The sequence below is a fragment of the Giraffa tippelskirchi genome, chromosome 5, assembly GCF_054371585.1.
Source record: "Giraffa tippelskirchi isolate mGirTip1 chromosome 5, T2T-mGirTip1v1.2.pri, whole genome shotgun sequence".
NCBI lineage: Eukaryota > Metazoa > Chordata > Mammalia > Artiodactyla > Giraffidae > Giraffa > Giraffa tippelskirchi.
Genome location: NC_137279.1, coordinates 139,640,850 through 139,660,668, shown reverse-complemented (window position 1 = coordinate 139,660,668; position 19,819 = coordinate 139,640,850). Strand labels below are relative to the sequence as shown.

General features: G+C 36.8%; 1 long non-coding RNA gene across 2 annotated transcripts in view; it reads right to left on the bottom strand.

Annotated features, from left to right (window-relative positions):
* Positions 1-19,741, bottom strand: part of LOC145507150 (uncharacterized) — a 29,342-nt gene extending 9,601 nt beyond the window's left edge. The window contains exons 1-7 of one of the 2 annotated variants that reach the window (XR_014054616.1): positions 19,334-19,741; positions 17,444-19,084; positions 13,040-13,136; positions 10,353-10,526; positions 8,432-8,585; positions 6,092-6,191; positions 705-1,138 (exon numbers count right to left, since the gene is read on the bottom strand). This is a non-coding gene — a long non-coding RNA (uncharacterized LOC145507150). Of the gene's footprint in view, positions 1-704; positions 1,139-6,091; positions 6,192-8,431; positions 8,586-10,352; positions 10,527-13,039; positions 13,137-17,443; positions 19,085-19,333 lie in introns of those variants that run through there. The other variant, XR_014054617.1, reaches the window with a different exon arrangement.
* Between the last annotated feature and the right edge of the window lie 78 nt (positions 19,742-19,819).

Sequence of the window (19,819 nt, the reverse complement as noted above, 5' to 3'; positions counted from 1 at the left end):
TTTTTCAAAGGCATATTTGAGCATTACAAAATTAGTACAGAATTATTAAATACAGATCTAGAATCAGCCTGCGTCCTTGTTTGAGTTTTCCATTTATCGCCTGTGCAACTGAGCAAGTTAGTTGATTTCACTAAGCCACACATTGCTCACTTGTGAACTGCCATTCACAGGAAGACCTTCCTCACAGGATCTTATGTAGCATCTCTGGGTTTTAACCTCATGCTGCACTGACTCCATAATTCATGCTCTTTAACATTATGCCGCTTGCTACTGTACCCACCCACTGTGGCACCCTTCCTCCAAATTTCAATAAAATTGTTATCTCTTTGACGTATTTGATACTTCCTAGACCAGAGCACAGGGAACATGTGCAATAGAACATTTTTCTTTAAGCAGATGAAAATATAATCTAGGTTTGGAATATATGTGGTACCAAAAAAAGTAATAGGCAATTTTCATGCCTTCAAGAGCACTCAGCAAAGCATCTTGCCCAATGTAGACATGTAATATATGTGTGGCCAATGAATAAAGTCTATACTTACTTGTTGCCTTGCAAGCCACATGCCAAGGGGGCCTAATTACTGGCCGTAACTTCCTTCTTAACCACAACTACTTGCAAGGATCACTGTGATGTGCGGTAAATTGGCTAGTCATGAGGTCAGGAATGCAAGAAGATAGACTTGCAAAAGATACGGTTTCCAGCATTCATTTATCTATCATTCCTTTATTCATGAAATAAATATCTACTGTGATATTATTACAGAACAGTGAATGATACTTTGCTCTTATACACATTCATGTTAGGGAAGACATTCAGTAAACAAGGAAACTAACGAGCCTGTTAATATTGGATAGTAAGTGCTTGGAAGACAGTTTCTAATGGGTAGTATGATAGATAGTGACCAGGTGGGGGCTACCTCAGGTGACCAGGAGGTTCTCTACGTGGAGGTAACTTGAAGCTGAAGTCTCAGTGACAAAGACAAACAGACACAGGGTGATCTCAGGTAAGAACATACTATTCAGAGGAACAGCAGCAGAAAAAAACACTTAGAAAACAGATGATCCACATGGCTGGGGCTCACTGATCCAGGGAGGGCATGTGATCCAGATGAGGTCAGAGAATTGGGCAGGGTCAGACCTGTTCAACAGAGGAGTAAATGAGAATTAGAGAAAAGAGGAGAAATCAGTCTGACAAAGTGGCCAAAGCCATATTTGAGCATATGTGGTTTCAAATCTCTGCTGTGTACCTTGCTACGTGTGAGAACTTGTGCAAGTCAGTAAACTTCTCTGAACGTCAGTTCTGGTCAATAGACTGGAAGTGAGAATAACTGCTCCTCACAAGTCTGGTGAGTGTTGAATGAAAAAGTGAATGTAAAGATCCTAACTCAGCACCTCTCATAAAGTAAAGCCAACAATTATAGTAATATATCATTGTAATTCTTAGTGTGATGATATGGTAGCAATGGCGTCACAGTTTGGATAGTGGTAGCAGTTACCTTAAATTGTCTTTTTTTCAGTCTAAGATACCTTGTACTGAAGTAAAGTAAAATTTATACGACAATCAAACTACAGCATGATTTCACTATCTCTACTTATGCACAAAAACATGAAAAATAAATCCCTTTTACTGGATTCCGGTCACTAGAAGGATACTTGATATATTATTAGTAACCCCCATCCAATTTGGCCTAGAAATGAGTTTGCTTATCATTCCAATCTTCAGATCCAATTTTCATGATAGGATTGAAGGAGCAGCAGGGATGATATCTTCCCCCATACTCACAGAACAACATATGGTTAACAGCACAGGCTCTGAAGCCAGCGCTTCTGGGTTTGGATCTGGCCCTACCACTTGCCAGCATGAGCCTGGGCAAGTTGTTCACCCTCCCTGTGTCTTGGTTTCCTCATCTCTACAAACAGTAAGATCTTAGCAATCTCATAAGTGTTAATTAGATAATACACATAAGCTACTTATTACAATTTTTAACATAAGATAAATTCTCAAAGTGGTTAGGTATTATTAACTATTGTTATGACCAACCAGCCTGTCTTTCTGCAATATAAGTTTTATTCTTTTTAAATACTTTTCTAATTTTAAGATGAAAGGTTAGAAAATCATTTCCATGTTGCAACTTCCCCAAATATAACACAAACACTATTTCAGTTGCATCAAAGAAATACCAATTTTAAATTGTGATCTTCTGGTCAATAAACTAAATTACGTAAGTATATTTGTTCTCCAAAGGCCTTAATAAATAAAACAAACACAAAATACAAAAGTAGTTTGTTAATATTTAAATGGGGCTGTCAATTGATATTAGGATTTCAGGTGGTTTTTTACAGTATTTTTTTTTTTAATATGGCCTATTAACACATTTATTTTCCCAGAATTGGCACTTGTAAAAAATGGTTGCTCACCTCTGCCTGAAGTCATTATCACACATTGATTATCAGTCAGCACCTTAGAGGGATTGGTTGCCAGTCAGACAGTAAGAATTCTCACAGGATAGATGTGTGGAAGACAGTGAAAGCTGAGGGGCAGGAGAAAGTGTTTAAGGAAAAAGGAAAAGAAAGACGTCTATGGTGATGATTAAATGAAGTGAGGTATGTCAAGGGCTTAACATATTCCTTGGCTGACGGTGCATTCTGTTACCCCTGATGAGCCTTCTTCACCTGTGACTAACCATCGCAAATGCATCATTTTAGAAATGAAGAGATTAAATCATTTGCCCAAGGCCACAATACGGAAGAGCCAAAACATGAAACCAAGTTTATTTGAATCCAAAGTCTGATGAATACAGTGATAACAATAAGATATGTTTTCTTAAGCATTTACATACGCTTCTGCTTTTTTAAAAACAACTTTCCTCCACTGGAAAGAGTTCATTGACTTCATCTGTGTCATTCTAGCACTCTGATATTTCTCACAGAATACCAGTTACTTTAAACTGGAGGAGACTAAGTTGTCCTTGTGTTTCTATAGCTGTTAATCTTCGTGCATCACCCAGTTATTCCACTGTCCAGATCTACTTTTTTTTAAGATCTCTGTTAGTATATAGGATATGGTAGAAAACAAACAAACAAAAAATGCTAGCAAGAGTTACCATATATTTTCTACTCTAGAGATTTCTTTTTTTTTAAGTGATTCTTAGAACATTGGGCTGTATCAAATGGTCAGTCTGTCATCTGAGATTCCATTATGTGTATTATGAATTGTGTGAGTCTGATGAAGTTTTCAGTCTTATAATTTATAAATGGATATCCAAATAGGGCCAGAGTTCCTAGGTGTGTGAAATGCTAATTTCAAATTTCAGTTCTTGTTTCCAATATACTTCTTTAAATAGAAAAAATAATGTCTACATTTATTGATATAATTATTTTAGAAATTGTCTACTCTGAAAGTGATTTTAAGTTACTACAATTAACATTCCTCTTAGCATAATGTTTTCCTGGTGTCTAGTCTGGACCAGGCACTAGCGTATTAACTGATAATAAAGGATCAAAGCTAAGTATGAGTTCACAGTGATTAAAAATTAAATAACTAAAAAAGGGAAAAGAATGTTCAGGGATCCAAAAAGCTCCTTCACAACTGCAGATGTTACTTTAGGCTAACTCTATCAGAAACCTGGAAATTTAATAAAAATAGTTAGCAATTTCATAGAATTTACTATGTCAGATAACGTCCGATGTAATTCTTTATTCTATCTATTGCAAATATTGGTATCTCTCTTATACAAATGAAGAAATTGAGGCACAGAGGAATTATGTCACTTGACTAAATTCAAATCATCTCTAAAAGGCAGAACAAAAAATTGAACCCAAACAGTCTGACTCCAGTGCCGAACAAGCATATGGTACAAATCTGTTTTTGACCTCTGGGTGTTAAAATTGCCTCTACTTTCCCTTACTTTGAGAGTTTTACTCTTTTCTTATTCTCCCATCTCTTTATACTGTTCTAATGCATGGAATGTTTTTTCCCCGTGTTCTTTGTGGCACTCATTCCAACTCATCCTAAAAAAACTCAGTTCCTTGAATCTTTTTTTTTTAATAATTTAATTTTTTTATTTATGTTTGCCTGTGCTGGGTCTTCATTGCTGTGTGAGATTTTCTCTAGTTGTGCCAAGCAGTGGCTACTCTCTAGTTGCTGTGAATGTGCTTCTCATTGCAGTGGCTTCTTTTGTTGTGGAGCACATGTGCAGAAGGTGTAAAGGCTGCAGTAGTTCTGGCATGTGGGCTCAGTAGATGCAGCTCTCAGGCATTAGAGCATAAACTTGATAGTTGTGGCTCATAGGCTTAGTTGCTCCATGGCATATGCTGCTGCTTCTGCTGCTGCTAAGTCGCTTCAGTCGTGTCCGACTCTGTGCGACCCCATAGACGGCAGCCCACCAGGCTCCCCTGCCCCTGGGATTCTCCAGGCAAGAACACTGGAGTGGGTTGCCATTTCCTTCTCCAATGCACGAAAGTGAAAAGTGAAAGTGAAGTCGCTCAGTCGTGTCCGACTCTTCGCGACCCCATGGACTGCAGCCTACCAGGCTACTCCGTCCATGGGATTTTCCAGGCAAGAGTACTGGAGTGGGTTGCCATTGCCTTCTCCGCCATGGCATATGGGATCTTCCGATATCAGAGATCCAACCTGTGTCTCCTGTATTAGTGGGAGGATTCTTTACCACAGAGTCACCAAGGAAGCCCCCCTCCTTGAATCTTTAGGAGGCACTTGGATGCACCCTCTTCAGTGTTCCCAATTTCTGTAGTGTATATGTGTGTGCATGTAATAACTAATATTTATTGAACATTAATGTATACCAAGCATTAATGCCTTTTGATGGATTATTTTATTCCATCTTTGCAGAAACCCTATAGATAAGTCATTCTATTTCACAGAAAGAATACTGCAGCATAAGTCAGCAGAAGACCCAACTGCCCCTCCAACTCTGAGCTCATCCTCTTCAGATTTGGCCCTGCTCAGAACAGGGAAGATGTTGACTGGCTTCAAGCACAGTTGACCAAGCAGTAAACATTCCTAATAGCAATAATTAAGGACTTCAAGACTGAAATGAATTAATTAGTGGTAACTGAGAAAGCCAAGATTCAAACTCGACCAATCTGATTCCAAATACCTTGCTCTTAAGCACCATACCCATATACTATTGTATTATAAACATAATACTTGTATTTTTCTCTCATCTTTACTACAAGAAACTTAAGAGTCAGAGCCTCAGTTTCTACTGCAGTGACTAGCAAATAAATAGACTGAAATTTTAATTTATGATTTTTCTTATTTGTTCTCTCCTTTTTTCCCTTTAGTCCTTCACCTAATACTTATTTCATGATGTTTCCCAGACACCATGGTATTTATTTCATAGTGTTTCTCAGACAATTTCTAGTCTTCCAACTCCAGATGAGATCCACTGCTATGGCTTTAGCTCCCACCTGTATACTCTGTTTCCTAGTACAAAGTACCAGTACTGATATCTCCTGAAATTTGCTTTCTCCTTATCATTGTAGACACTGATCTTTCGGTCTGAAATGCCTTTCTTTCCTTTCTCTGATTTGCAAAGTCCAAGTAACTCTTCTGATTCAGCTTTGGGTTCATGTATTCTTTCCTCTGTACTATTTTATCCATGTCTATATAAGAGCAAGACATGATTTGCATCATGTTACAATTATGCTTACCATTATCTTTCCCCCCAACAGACTATCAGAAAGAGCTACAGTATATTCATTTCAGTATCCCAATGCTGGTAAGAATGTATCACAATAAACTGCTCAAAAAATCATTTAGCAAATGAATAAATGAGAAACCTAAAGAAAATATTTTGAATAATACTATATTTACAAGAAGATGCTATTTATTGAGAAGTTATGTGTTAGTGTTATGTCATTTCATGATAAAAAGTAATTTGAAGTCATTTTCACAAATATTATTAACTCTTATTTCAAAGTATAGATCTAATATAAGAAGCTTGATATTTTATTCTGCCTTTTTCATGCTTTTTCAATGTAGTATAATTACTAATGGGAGGATGTATTAACCTTATCACTAATATCTAAGTTTCTGCTTTTTTGAATCCTTTACCCAACTTGTGCTTACCCAGGGTCATGAGTCCACATCAATGCTTCTGGTACAGAAGTAATTTTTTTCTCTCTACCAAGGTAGCAGGGTCATCTGATTGGACTTTCCATGGTCCTGGCTGAATAGAAAGGGAATTAAATTGCAGTGTCAAAGGAAATTACTCATTCTAAGAAGCATTCACGTATTATCTATGGCCAAAACCATCTCTGACACTCATTTATGACTAAAATTAAAAGTAAGAAAGAAGAAGCAGTTTGGCAGTACTTCTCTGACAATAAAAATGTGAGAACCAAATTAAATCGATGGTAAAAGTCTGTGGCATGCCAGATAAGAAAATGGTTTGCTCAGTAGTGTTTTAGAGTTTAGAAGCCTATCTAGGGAGACAAGGAGAGGTTATGTGTGCTCTAGTGTGAGATGGTCTATACCAACTTCATTCTAGAACAAATCTTATTTAAGTTGATGCCCAATAAATTCAAGTCACCAAGGCATCTCTCATGGGAAGCTTTTTTAAAGAGCAAAGATCTTTTCAAATGAATCCATAAAGGTTGTAAAGTAGATATCTTTTCTAAAATGAGCTCAGTCTTCATATTGTCCATAGCATATACCGTTCTGCTTAATTTTATTTTTACCATCATTTCAATCATCTATTGAAATATGTTTGCATTTTCTAAAGTAATGAGTGGCTACAATGTGTGGAGGAAAATATAATAAGTTTTTGATAATGCATCCTTTAAATAACATGAAATTGAGGTAAAATGCAATTTTTAAGACATCTCAAAATTATACAGCCTGGCTTAAAACTGTGCCGAATCTTATGCCTAAAGAAGAAATCAAATTAAACTGTTAGATTTAAAATGAAACTCAAATTGATTGTTAGGAGGAAAAATGTTTTTTTGAAAGGCCATGGAACTATTTTAGTTTCTGGCATAAATATAGCAGCAAAGATAGTTTAAATGAGAAAAGCTTCCAGATTTATTTAAAAGATGTGTTATCTCTTTGGCCTCTTCACACAGAGCAGACAGAACAAAAATGATTTATCAGCTGGGCTATTTGCCTTGTAGAAAACTGTGATTTGTTTCTTACGCAGGCTTATTTTTATGTTTTTATTTTATCTCCTGGCATTTAAATACTTAAGAGTCAGTTTCTCAACCTCGTGAACATTTATTTTCTCATTTAAAAGCAGGTTCTTTTCAAATTTGAAGTAACAGTTTACTATCTACTTTATTCTGTTTTTTAAGCCTTTAATGGAAGTGATACTTGAGGTTACTTTCATATAATAACACTATTAGATGATTTTGCATTTCCATAAGAATGTGTTGGTATAGCTCACTGAAGTTATATACATTTATGTGTCTGTTATGTACCTATCTGCTAAAACCTATCAACAAGAACGGAGAACTAGTACTAATGACTATATTAAATGTTAGTAGCTGTATCTATTTTGGATCAACATTTGAACTAAAATAAATTCAAGTTTCAAGATTGTTTTTTTGTTGTTGTTGTTAGGAAGTGTAAATCTCATGAAAACTAGTTATTTCCTGAGAAAAGAATAGGAGATGAGTAGTGGTGAATGTTGTTCAGGCAAATGTGTTCAACTCAAACTGTGTTGCTGACTATTTCTATGAGTAAGACAGACCTTTCTGAATTAGTTACAGATAGGTCTCCTGGACATTAAGCTTACAGAACAAAGATTGTTTTGGATCTAGCCATAGGGCTAGGGATTAGAATATATTGAGTATAGGTATTTAGGAATAGACAATAATTTAATAACAACCAAAATTTTCTGCAGGAATTTTTCCCTTTAGTAAAATCCTTATTATAAATACTCTAGTTAATCTATTTTAAAATATTACTTAAATGAGCACATGTTTTAGATTTTATAATAATTACAACAAATATTGAAAAAGTAGTTACACTGGGATTGATCAAAGTAAACAAGATCTGTATTCCAATTTTATCACATGGCCCCATATAAAAATTTTCTATTCATTTTATGATTATATTGGAAGAAATTTATTGGGCTTGTCTGAATTTGGCTATGCCACTAAATGATATCAAGCTATACCTTCACTGTGGTTCATAGATCAATTCACCATTTTACAACAACTGATAGCTGGAAAAAGTTTCCATATGGCAATTTGGATATAATTTTAATTCATTGATGTCAATGGAATTCAAAATGCTTGGGTCGACCACTTGAGTAGGGAAAATAATAATAATAATCTAGCAAATTTTAACTCTCCACTTAGTAGCTTTTAAAAAAAATTGAGTTCTCAGTACATGCATTAAGTTCTTTACATTTATCATATTATTTTATCTTTATTACAGCCTAATGAGGCCAGTGTTATTGTCCCCTACCTTGTAAATGAAAAATGAAGGCTCACAAATGTTAGCCAGCTTTTCTTCTGACAGACAGCTAGTACGTTATGGAAATTTAATTTGTGCTCAGCTTTTTCTGTTTGCAAACTCCAGGTATTACATCAGAGTTTTCCAAATTGTGCTCTGTGTTTTTCTGGAGATGTTAATAGATATTTTAGTAAACCAAAAAGCAAATGATCTCTTTTAATGAAACTTTTAATGTACATGTAAAGAAAATAGTAAGTGCACTTATATAATAATTATATTTATATAACAATCTTCCTTTAACAATAAATTATTTGTTATATTTATAGATGTATATAATAAAATTTTTAAAAGCCAGTTAAGATTAACACAAAATTCAAAACTAGAGTTTCCTTATGTTTTAGCCAGCTCAGGCTGCTATAGCAAAATAGAATAGACTATGTAGCTTAAACAACAGAATTTTATTTCTTACAGCTCTGGAGGTTGGAAAGTCAAAGATGAAGGGGCTGGCAGTTTTAGTTCTTCGTAAGAGCCCTCTTCTTGGCTGCTACATGTCCACCTTCTCATGTATCTTCAAGTGTGGAGAGAGTACTCTCCAGTACCTCTTTCTCTCCTTGTTAGGAACCAATGCCACTATGGAGTCTCCATTCTCATGACCTCACTTAAACCTAATTAGCTCCTAAAGGCCTCACTTCCTAATACCTGCATACTGGAAGTTAGGGCTTCACCATATGAATTTTGAGGGTTTGAATGAACAAACATTCAGTCCATAACAACTCAAGTAGGAAATCATTATGTGACAGTGTAGGGGAGTAAAGCACAAGAAAATATAAGTTGTTAATAATCTAGTTGTGGGGTAGAGGGTAGATGTTTGGTGGTAGATTGACATGGATAGGGTCATTAGAAAGAAAAATTTTGAAATAAATGAGGGTCATAGGTGAACCAACAATGAGGATAAGTCAAGAGTTACAATTTGTGATTTATGATTGATCCAATTTTGGGTGCTCAAGATATGGAAGTTTTAGGAGGAAGGAGAAAAAGAAAGAAAGAAAGAAACTTTGTCACATTGAGAAACCCAAATATTCAAATGAGGCACCATCTGATTCTCAAAAGGATGCTGTCCCATCCTCACATTTAAGCTTTGGAAGCATTTACCAAGTAATTTCCACATTAATTTCTGGACTATATTACATGTTTCATCTTATAACTTTAGTGTGTATTTTTGATTACTAATTTTTAGCTTATATTAATTACACAACATAAATTTTCCCCCATGAATTTGTGATTGCTAGACTGAGCGACTTCACTTTCACTTTTCAACTTTCATGCATTGGAGAAGGAAATGGCAACCCACTCCACTGTTCTTGCCTGGAGAATCCCAGGGATGGCAGAGCCTGGTGGGCTGTCGTCTATGGGGTCACACAGAGTCGGACACGACTGAAGTGACTTAGCAGCAGCAGAACATTTTAAGCAAAAAATTTTGTATCAAATAAGCAAAACTGGAACATTTCAAAACAAAAATCAGCAAACTTAGTCTTTAGTCCTCAAAAATCATAAAGCAATTGTTATACATGAAACAGTTATTTTTTAGCATCCTAATCCACTGTGCAGATCATGTAATTAGTGATTTTCTTTCCCTTAACACTCTGTGCTCATATCAATCAGCTATATGATGCTTGTAATCATTTTCTCATTTAAAAAAGATCATTTTTCCTTGCATATAAAATTTTCCCCAAAATGTGAAATTATCTTTTATTTTATCCTATAAGATCTGTTGTTTTATTTTTAAGAAATAAAATGATTTAGCTTTTCACGTTTTACTGAGATTTGAGGACTAATACAAAGTTTGTATGTGTATTAACCATTTATTTTCCACATAACAAATTATCTCCAAACTTAGTGACTTAAAACAACAAAAAACATTTTTATCTCTCACAGTGTTTATAGGTCAGGAATCCAAGAGTAGCTTAGCTAGATAGTTCTGACTCAGCATCATCTCTCATGAGGTTGCAGTCAAGGTATCAGTAGGGTCAGCAGCATTGGTGAGCTGGAGCTGCCTCACATGTCTGACAGAGAGGATTCTTAAATTTTCAGGAATATGACAAGCTAGCTGTTAAATAAAGGCATTATTAAAATGCAATTATATAAACATTATAGCAAATTATTATATAAATTATCCATAAATCATATTAAAATCAAAGGTAACACTGAAGACTAATCACTTTCAGTAATTTCACGACCCAGATAATCACGATGGTGTGATCACTCACCTAGAGCCAGACATCCTGGAATGTGAAGTCTAGGGGGCCTTAGAAAGCATCACTACGAACAAAGCTAGTGGAGGTGATGGAATTCCAGTTGAACTATTTCAAATCCTCAAAGGTGATGCTGTGAAAGTGCTGCACTTGATATGCCAGCAAATTTGGAAAACTCAGCAGTGGCCACAGGACTGGAAAAGGTCAGTTTTTGTTCCAATCCCAAAGAAAGGCAATGCCAAAGAATGCTCAAACTACCGCACAATTGCACTGATCTCACATGCTAGTAAAGTAATGCTCAAAATTCTCCAAGACAGGCTTCAGCGATATGTGAACCGTGAACTTCCAGATGTTCAAGCTGGTTTTAGAAAAGGCAGAGGAACCAGAGATCAAATTGCCAATATCCGCTGGATCATCAAAAAAACAAGAGAGTTCCAGAAAAACATCTATTTCTTCTTTATTGACTATGCCAAAGCCTTTGACTGTGTGGATCACAATAAACTGTGGAAAATTCTGAAAGAGATGGCAATACCAGACCATCTGACCTGTCTCTTGAGAAACCTGTATGCAGGTCAGGAAGCAACAGTTAGAACTGGACATGGAACAACAGACTGGTTCCAAATAGGAAAAGGAGTCCGGCAAGGCTGTATATTGTCACCCTGCTTATTTAACTTCTATGCAGAGTACATCATGAGAAACGCTGAGCTGGAAGAAACACAAGTTGGAATCAAGATTGCCGGGAGAAATATCAATAACCTCAGATATGTGGATGACACCACCCTTATGGCAGAAAGTGAAGAAGAACTAAAGAGCCTCTTGATGAAGGTGAAAGAGGAGCGTGAAAAAGTTGGCTTAAAGCTCAACATTCAGAAAACTAAGATCATGGCATCTGGTCCCATCACTTCATGGCCAATAGATGGGGAAACAGTGGAAACAGTGTCAGACTTTATTTTTTTGGGCTCCAGAATCACTGCTGATGGTGACTGCAGCCATGAAATTAAAAGACACTTACTCCTTGGAAGGAAGGTTATGGCCAACCTAGATAGCATATTTAAAAGCAGAGACATTACTTTGCCAACAAAAGTCCATCTAGTCAAGCCTATGGTTTTTCCAGTGGTCATGTATGGATGTGAGAGTTGGACAGTGAAGAAAGCTGAGCGCCGAAGAATTGATGCTTTTGAACTGTGGTGTTGGAGAAGACTCTTGAGAGTCCCTTGGACTGCAAGGAGGTCCAATCAATCTATCCTAAAAGAGATCAATCCTGAGTGCTCATTGGAAGGTCTGATGTTGAAGCTGAAACTCCAATACTTTGGCCACCTCATGCGAAGGGTTGACTCATTGGAAAAGACCCTAATGCTGGGTAGGATTGGGGGCAGGAGGAGAAGGGGCTGACAGAGGATGAGATGGTTGGATGGCATCACCGACTCGATGAACATGGGTTTGGGTAGATTCCGGGAGTTGGTGATGAACAGAGAGGCCTGGCGTGCTGCAATTCATGGGGTCGCAAATAGTCGGACACGACTGAGCGACTGAACTGATAATCAATGCCTTTGAAATTATTTACTTCTATTTTTTGTCTGTGTAGTGTAAACACTCAAAAACTATGTGCTACTGTTTGCTATCTCTCTTCCCAACTCCACATCCTGTGACCTAAATTTGCAGGTTGAAATTGGTCATGGTGTGAGGATTTATGCAATAGACCTGGGCAAACACTATAAATCTTGCTTTAGTTACTGTTTTGTTAATTGCCTAAACTTAAGAAAGCAATACAGAAAATATTAATAATGTGAAGTATATTTTAAAGTGTATTATGCCCATATCTATCACATTGTCAACAGCATAAAATATTGAGAGGATATACTTCCAGTATTTGGAAGCATTTTTCAGTTTGTTAGAGAAGTTATTCATGCTGTTGATGAACAAGTGAAGTTGCAGTGTAGTTTTTCCACTTTTATTTTAATTGTTAATGTAAACAAAAATATCAAACTGTACTTATCTCTCAAAACTACACTTGTACATCAATAATATGAGTGAATCCTCTGCTAAATTAACTATTAACAAGCACTCATTAAAAAATCTGACTTTGTGACACTATTTTTTGATGATAAATTACAAAAACTAGCAATAAATTTTGCAAGAAATAGGATGTCATATTGAAGGATAGGTATATGGAATTTATAAAGAGTACTATATATTTCATTATTATTGACAAATTTTATGCTTCACATTTTTTGTAATAAGCTAATGTGTGTGTTCTCTGTGTGCATACACAGCTAGATATAGAGAAACACATTCTTTTTTAGAGAATAGAAAAATATTTGCCAGCATTACTATTGAGCTGATTGAACTTCCAATGTGACTCACTCACATGGCTGGGAAGTTGACGCCAGTTGTTGACAAGAAGTCTCAGTTCCTGGTCAGGCAGGCGTCTCCACGGGGCTGCTCAACATGACATCTGGCTTCCTCTAGAAAAAGCAAACCCAGGGTGGAAGAACTAGATGGAAATTATACCTTTTTCATACCTAGCTTTGGAACTCATACAGCGTCTTCTCTCTACTGAAATAAACTAAACCTAGGATTGTTCTTAGAAAATAGTTAGTTAGATGTAGGTCATTGCTATTGATTAAATGTTTGCTGTCAGCCTCAAATTCATACGTTGAACTTTAATCCCCAGTGTGAAGGTATTAGGAGGTGAGGCATTTGGAATTGCTTAGGTCAAGAGAGTGGGGTCTTATAAAAAGTATAGAGACTTGGAAAAGAAGTTCCCTTAAGCTTCTACCATGTGAGGTCACATTGAGAAGGTAGCATCTATGAACCAGGAAACTCTGCTTCATTAGACACTGAATTACCCTGGGCTTTGATCGTAGACATCTCAAATTTCAGAAATGTGAGAGAAGAATTTCTGTTGTTTACAAGCCGTCTGTGGGGCATCCCAGGTGGCTTAGTGGTAAAAAAATCTGCCTGCCAATCCAGGAGACAAAGACGATGCGGGTTTGATCCCTGGGGTTGGGAAGATTTCCTGGAGGAGGAAATGGCAACCCACTCCAGTGTTCTTGCTGGAGAATTCCATGGACAAAGGAGCCTGGCAGGCAGCAATACACAGGGTCGCTTGAGCATGCACGCGCATGCACAAACTACCCAGTCAACGGTGTTTTTGTTGTAATAGTTCAGGCTAAGCTGGTCACTGAGCTCAGGCTCAGGCCACATCCAAGGAAAAGAGACATCTCTCTCTCTCTCCCCTCGAGGCTCTTATCCAAGGTGATATATTTCATCTCAAAAACATGTGCCAGTATTCTATCAATAGTTTTAAAAGAACCACACTGGCCAAATATGTTTTGAAAGCCACGCATCCTACTACATAGTCCCATTTATTCCTATTGCCACAAAATGACTTCCTGGAATTAATCAGAAGATTAATAGTAATTTTGCTAATATATTAGAAAGAGAAGTGATAACTAAATTATCTTTTAATACCAGAATGTATGAATGAAATATACATATAGAGGACAATTTTCACTTTATAAATAGTAATGGCACAGAATCTACATAGCAAGTAGAAAACTTAGGTAAGCTACTTTTGCCTTACTGACCATAACTATTCTAAATTTAAAACTACTTAATGAAAGGGTGAGAAAGAAAGAGAGGGGAAAAGGCAGAAAGGAAGATAGAAAGGAAGAAAATCTATATAAAACTTAGGTAAGCTACTTTTGCCTTACTGACCATAACTATTCTAAATTTAAAACTACTTAATGAAAGGGTGAGAAAGAAAGAGAGGGGAAAAGGCAGAAAGGAAGATAGAAAGGAAGAAAATCTATATAAAATGATTTAAAGTGAAATAGTTAGGAAAATGTTTTAATAAAAATCTAGATATTCAACTGAGATTATGAAGTTTGGAATATTCATTATATATTCTATGTACTTACTTAAGTACTATTTCAAAAGATTTAAGCTTTTGTAGGATCTGCTCTTAGATTCAGAATTTTATGAATAATTTTTTTTTTGTATTTCTAGCCTCTATTGTTTCACGTTTGATTTTCTGTGACAAAATATAATACAGCAACAGTAATAGTTTGCTTTTTTCCATAACAGTTTCTGCAGCAAATGTATAAAAGTATTGTCTGTTAACCCGAAGCTAAATTGCAAGCTGAGAAATATGACAGATATTTGGGGTGGGGGAGGGAAGTAAAAGGGAATGGAGTGGGGAATACTCACCTGGGAATACAATGCTCCCTACACAGACTTGCAAAATATTTGCAAAATGAAAGTTATCCATCATACTTACATAGAAATAGGTCACAGTCACACTTTTTGTGTGATTGTTAGAATCCTTTTGACTAGTGTAAACACCCACTCCACATTCATGACATTATAATCTCATAGTCAGAAGGAACAATTTGGCAAACCATCTTTATTCAAACTCTACCTACTCCAGAATTCCAGATTAATTACAGGAGCATCAGAGACTACTATGGACTGAATTTTGCTCTCCTAAATTTATATGTTGAAGTCCTGAGCCCCAATGTGAACACATATGGAGATAATTCAGATTGAATGAGGTTCTAATCCAGTACAACTGTGGCCATTAATAAGAAGAAGCAATATCTCTGTGTCTGTGTTTGTTTATTGTGTGTGTGTGTGTGTGTGTCTGTCTCTGTCTCTCTCTCTCTCAGTCACCATTTGTGAGCACAGAGAGAGAAGGCAGTCATCTATAAACCAGAAAAAGAGGTCTCACCAGAAACCAAACTGGCTAGTACCTTGATTTTCCATTTTGTAGAATTCTGAGAAATTTCTGTTGTTTAAGCCACCCAGTCTATGGTATTTTGTTTTTGCAGCCTGGACTGACAAAGATAGATGTTGATATGAGAAACAGGGTGCTGTTTTAACATATACCTAAAAATGTGGAAATGGTATTGGAAGAAGCTGGTGGGTAGAGACTGGAAGAGTTTTAAGGTGCATGCCAGTAAAAAGTTGAAATAGCTATGAAGGAACTGTTGGTAGAAATATGGACAATAAATGTGATTGTGATGAGGACTCAAAAGGAAATGATGGGAGCAGAAGAGAAAGCTCCCATTTTCTTAGAGAATACACACAAAATAATGAACAGAATTGTGGTAGAAGAAGGGACACTAAGGATCATTCTGGTGAAATCTCAGATGGAAATGAGAAATAGTTTTGGAAATTAGATTACTGATCATTGGGAAGCTGAGCTTTGCTATAAAGTACCAAAGAAATTAATTGAATTGAGAATGTTAATGTTCTATGGAAGGTAGAACTTGAGAATGATGAAATTAATATTTAGTGGAGGGTGTTTCTAAGCAAAGTAGTGAAGATATTCTCTGGAATCCTCCTCACTGCTTATAGTAAAATGAAAGAGAAAAAAATGTTGATTTGAAGAAGATCTCATTAAGAAGAAAGGAGCCAGAACTTGGGAGATTTAGAAAATTCTCAGCTTATCCAAATTGCAAAAAATGAAAAAGCATTTCTCTTTTTCATCACTTTTCTCATTTGTTCTCACATTCTCACTTAGTGTTGAAGAGAACATTAAGTGTGTTACTGAACAACCATTTGATAAAGAGATCATGGGTGAAGCTTATGTACTTATCAGCCATCTCAGCAGAAGCCAGGAACAGAGATTATATCAGCAAAGTCACAGCCAGTTTGAGATAAAGGGGACAGAGAAAGCAGGACAGAGGGAAGGGAAATGGTGGGACTTTTTTCTTGAAGCACATAGTTCTAGACCATATAACTATTCAGCTGCAAGCATGTGCTATTTTTTTAAGAAAAGGAAAAAATTTCCCCCAAAGCATTCAGAGATCACCCAGGCTGCTACCTCTATCCTAGAGCCTAAGAGGTGAGTTTGCCTTGCAGAGCCATGGAGGTAAAAATGCCCCCCACTATGGGACTGGAGAACTGAGCACAGAACCAGAGGATTATAGTCTTAAGATCTAATGGATCTTAGCTTCTCCTGTAGCTAAGATTTGAAAACACACTCACCACCAATACAAACACTCATCACTAATCCAATTCAGCCATTCCTGATGTTTTAAAACAGTGTCATGACAGAAGCATCCCCTGGGGTTGCAGTGTTTCTTAGTGCTATGGAGAATCTAACTTCTTAAAAGTCACCCAGCTCTTTCATATCTGTTCCATCTTGTTGGCCATAAAAGGTACAATTAGAATGGCAGGTCTACAGGCAAGGTGGGGATGAGAGGGAAATAAAGACAATTTTATTGAAAACTTGAGATGATTTCCCTGAACCTGACTCAAAGAAACATTTGAGATGTACACTTCTGAGTTTGAGACCAGATTTTAGAGATGTCAAAGAAGAAAAGAATACCCAAGGAAAGGACAAAGACAAAATATGACTCTGTATTGCTTTCAAAGAAAGCTCTTCCTGCTGTCATTAAGAAAACAAAAACAAAGTTTTTCAGTACAAAAAGACAACCCTGATAAAGGGAGAAAATATTTACAAACAAAGCAACTGACAAGGGACTAACCTCCAAAATACACAAATAGCTCATGAAGCTCAATATTGTAAAAACAAACAACCCAAGCAAAAAGTGGGTAGAACACCTAAACAGACATTTCTCTAAGGAAGAGATACAGATGGCCAACAAACACATGAAAAGATGCTCGACATCACTAATTATTTAAAAAATGCAAATCAAAGCTACAATGAGGCATTATCTCAAACTGGTCAGAATGGCCATTGTCAAAAAATCCACAAAAAATAAATGCTAGAGAGGGTATGGAGAAAAGACAATCCTCTTACACTTTCGGTGGGAATGTAAGTTGATATGGCCACGATTGGTCCAGTTCAGTCACCCACTCGTGCCTGACTCTGCAACCCCATGGACTGCAGCACACCAAGCTTCTCTGTCCATCACCAACACTCAGAGTTTGCTCAACTCATGTCCATCAAATCAGTGAGGCCATCCAACCATCTCATCCTCTGTCGTCCCTTCTCCTCCTGCCTTCAATCTTTCCCAGCATCAGGGTCTTTTCCAATGAGTCAGTTCTTTGCATCAGGTGGCCAAAGTATTGGAGTTTCAGCCTCAGCATCAGTGAATATTCAGTAATGAATATTCCAATGAATATTCAGGACTGATTTCCTTTAGGATTGACTGGATTGATCTCCTTGCAGTCCAAGGGACTCTCAAGAGTCTTCTCCAACACCACAGTACAAAAGCATCAATGCTTCTTCAGTGCACAGCTTTCTTTGTGGTCCAGCTTTCACATCAATACTTGACTACTGGAAAAAACATAGCTTTGACTAGATGGACCATTGTTGGCAAAGTAATGTCTCTGCTTTTTAATATGATGTTTGGTTGGTCATACCATTTCTTCCAAGGAACAAGCATCTTTTGATTTCATGGCTGCAGTCACCATCTGCAGTGATTTTGGAGCCCCCAAAAATAAAGATTGTCACTGTTTCCATTGTTTCTCCATCTATTTGCATGGAGTGATGGAACTGAATGCCATGATCTTAGTTTTTTGAATGGTGAGTTTTAAGCCAGTTTTTTCACTATGCTCTTTCACTTTCATCTAAAGGCTCTTTAGTTTCTCTTTGCTTTCTGCCACAAGAGTGGTGTCATCTGAATATCTGAGGTTATTGATATTTCTCCAGGAAATCTTGATTCCATCTAGTGCTTCATCCAGCCCAACATTTCTCATGATATACTCTGCATAAGTTAAATAAACAGGGTGATGTATACAATCTTAATGTACACCCTTCCGGATTTGGAACCAGTCTGTTCCGGTTTAACTTGACCATGACCTACAAACAGATTTCTCAGGAGGCAGGTAAGGTGGCCTGGTATTTTCATCTCTTAAGAATTTTCCACAGTTTGTGGTGATCCATAGAGTCAAAGGCTTTGGTGTAGTCAATAAAGGAGAAGTAGATGTTTTTCTGGAACTCTCTTGCTGTTTCTATGATCCAGTGGATGTTGACAATTTGATCTCTGGTTCATCTGCCTTTTCTAAATCCAGCTTGAACATCTGGAAGTTCACAGTTCACATACTGTTGAAGTCTGGCTAGGAGAATTTTGAACAATACTTTGCTATCGTTTGAGACGAGTGCAATAGTGTGGTAGTTTGAACATTCTTTGGTATTGGCTTTCTTTGGGATTGGAATGAAAACTGACATTTTCCAGTCCAGTGGTCATTGCTGAGTTTTCCAAATTTGCTGGCATATTGAGTACAGCACTTCAACAGCATCATCTTTTAGAACTTGAAATAGCTCAGCTGGAATTCCATCACCTCCACTAGCTTTGTTCACAGTGTTGCTTCCTAAAGCCCACTGAACTTCGCATTCCAGGATGTCTAGCTCTCGATGAGTGATCACACCATCGTGGTTATCTGCATCATTAAGATCCTTTTTCTACAGCCACGATGGAGAATAGTATGAAGGTTCCTTAAAAAATTAAAAATACAACTATCATAAAACAGTATAACTGCATATCAACAATCTGACTTCAAGGCATATACCCAGAGAAAATCATAATTCAAAAAGCTATAAGCACCCCAATATGCATTGTGGCACTATTTAAAATAGCCATGATATGGAAGCAGCCTAAATGTCTATCAAAAGAAGAATGGATAAATAATATTTAATACATATATCCAATGAAATATTAGTGTCATAATAAGGAATGAAACTTACAGTTGTGGACATGACCCATGATGGAAGTCTGAGGCTATAAAAACAAATATTGCATAGGAACCTGGAATGTTAGGTCCATCCATGAATCAAGGCAAATTAGAGGTGGTCAAACAGGAGATGGCAAAAGTGAACATTGACAGTTTAGGAATCAGTGAACTAAAATGGACCGGAATGGGAGACTTTAATTCAGATGACCATTATATCTACTACTGTGGGCAAGAATCCCTTAGAAGAAATGGAGTAGCCATCATGGTCAACAAAAGAGTTCGAAATGCAGTACTTGGGTGCAATCTCAAAAACGACAGAATAATCTCCGTTCATTTCTAAGGCAAACAATTCAGTATAACAGTAATCCAAATCTGTGGCCCAACCAGTAGTGCTGAAAAAGCTGAATCTGAATGGTTCTATGAAGACCCACAAGACATTCTAGAACTAACACTCAAAAAAGATGTTGTTTTCATCATAGGGGACTGGAATGCAAAAATA